Source organism: Octopus bimaculoides, chromosome 3, assembly GCF_001194135.2.
Source record: "Octopus bimaculoides isolate UCB-OBI-ISO-001 chromosome 3, ASM119413v2, whole genome shotgun sequence".
NCBI lineage: Eukaryota > Metazoa > Mollusca > Cephalopoda > Octopoda > Octopodidae > Octopus > Octopus bimaculoides.
This window is the reverse complement of record NC_068983.1, coordinates 91,325,968-91,327,898: the sequence shown is the minus strand read 5'-3', so window position 1 is coordinate 91,327,898 and position 1,931 is coordinate 91,325,968.

Here is a 1,931-nt window from a genome sequence, read left to right as displayed (position 1 = left end):
ATCCAGCTGTAGAAACTCTGCCAAATCAGATTGGAGCCTGGTGTAGCCATCTGGTTTCACCAGTCCTCAGTCAAATCGTACAACCCATGCTAGCATGGAAAGCGGCCGTTAAACGATGATGATGATGTATATATATATATATATATTGATGCGACCACCGAAAAACAAATTAATGTTATATCCCTATCTCCCGATCTGGGTTTGAAACCATATTCTGGTTGTTGAGGACAATGGTATTCCTTTGTCCTGTCAACAAGCACAGCTATTTTTAACGTAGGTGTGATCGATGACTCTTTCCGGTCATCGAAAGTTCAGAAAAACAAGTGAGGAATTGTACTGAACTGACCCAGCTCTGGAGGGGGGTAACATAGGACTGCTGGGTACGGTATCTCTGAAAAATACGAGAGCAGTTGGCATCAAGCAGTTGGCGTGAGGAGTTGGCGCGAGGCGGTTGGCCAGAGCAGTTGGCCAGGGAGTTGGATGAAGAACGTCAGCCAGTGAAGATGTACAGCAGTTGATGTGAAGACCAGTGGAGCCAGTGAAGATGAACAGTGAGGCTGAGAGAGAGAGCCTATGGTCAGCAGATAGGGACTGAAGCAATGAGAGAGAGAGGGACAGAGATGGAACTGTTCTGGCAGCCAAGAGATTGTAATAGTCAGTTGGTCACTTCTTGGATTGTAGTTGGAGCTTTGAATTAAAGAAAATTCTTGCGGTAAAGGTTTGTGTAAATATTCTTTAAAGAGAGAACTTTGTTACATGTTTTAAAAGAAAAAGAGATTTTGTTAACGGGTGGAAAAGAAAAGAAAAGAACTTTGATGGGACATGTTGTTAATGGAAAAGAAAAACAACGAAGTGAAAGAACTTTTAATTCGACTTGATATATGAACTCCTGATTGTAAACTTTTGCTTATGTAATGATTGAAAACCTTTGTATTGTTACATGTGCTTAGAACTTTATTGTTGCATGTTATTTCAGAATTATTGTTATGCAGTATTTTGATGATGATGATGTTTTGATGTAAAAAGAAAAAAAGTTAGTTCCACTACCCAACGCATGGTTTGCGTGTTATTTCTTCCTCCTTTTTGCCTGTTGTCTTCGTTACGTGCTCCGGCCGGGGCTTAGTCGTGGCGAACATCCCGACCCACTGAGCGTCGACGTTCGCGCGTGCGCGAGTTCTCTCTTCATTTGAGGTGCTTCGCGTGCAGGCGTTCGTAACAATATGAATGTATATAAATGTGTTTTTAAACGGAATGTATTTTTTCTGATGTTATATCTGTTCCTGAATGATGTGTAAAGAAATTTTGATTTAAGCATCTTAATGAATTCTTTATACTGAAATATATATTGAAGAAGAGAAATATGTTCTTTTGAATTTATACGTTTTTGCGTCGTAACTCCTTTATTATTATTTATATATATATATATATATATATATATGTGTGTGTGTGTGTGTGTGTGTGTGTGTGTGTGTGTGTGTGTGTGTGTACGTGTAAGATCGACCGTGCAAACCCAAAAGGAGAAATGGTGACGAATGGAAAAACAGGGCTCCTTTATTATAACATGTCACACGGTCGAACACAAAATCTATAAAATGATAAATATATGTTATACTTCGATAACATAGAGAATTCGTAAATGCCAGTAAGGAAGACGATAGGAACACAACCGTATGAGATGAATAACAGTAAGATTTATTGTAGCATTAAATCGTATGTCTGTGTGTGTGTGAATGCGACATAATAAAACACATTAAAGACAGGCCATCATGTAAACAAGAGAAGAGTGTGTGTATAAATATGTATGTGTATGTAAGAGATACATAGTATAGAATAGAGTCAGTAACACGTATAAGAATTTAAGATACCAGTTCTTTGTTAGAGTACACAGTGGTAAGTGTCTGTATATAAGAAGTTAAGGCGTGTGGGACAGA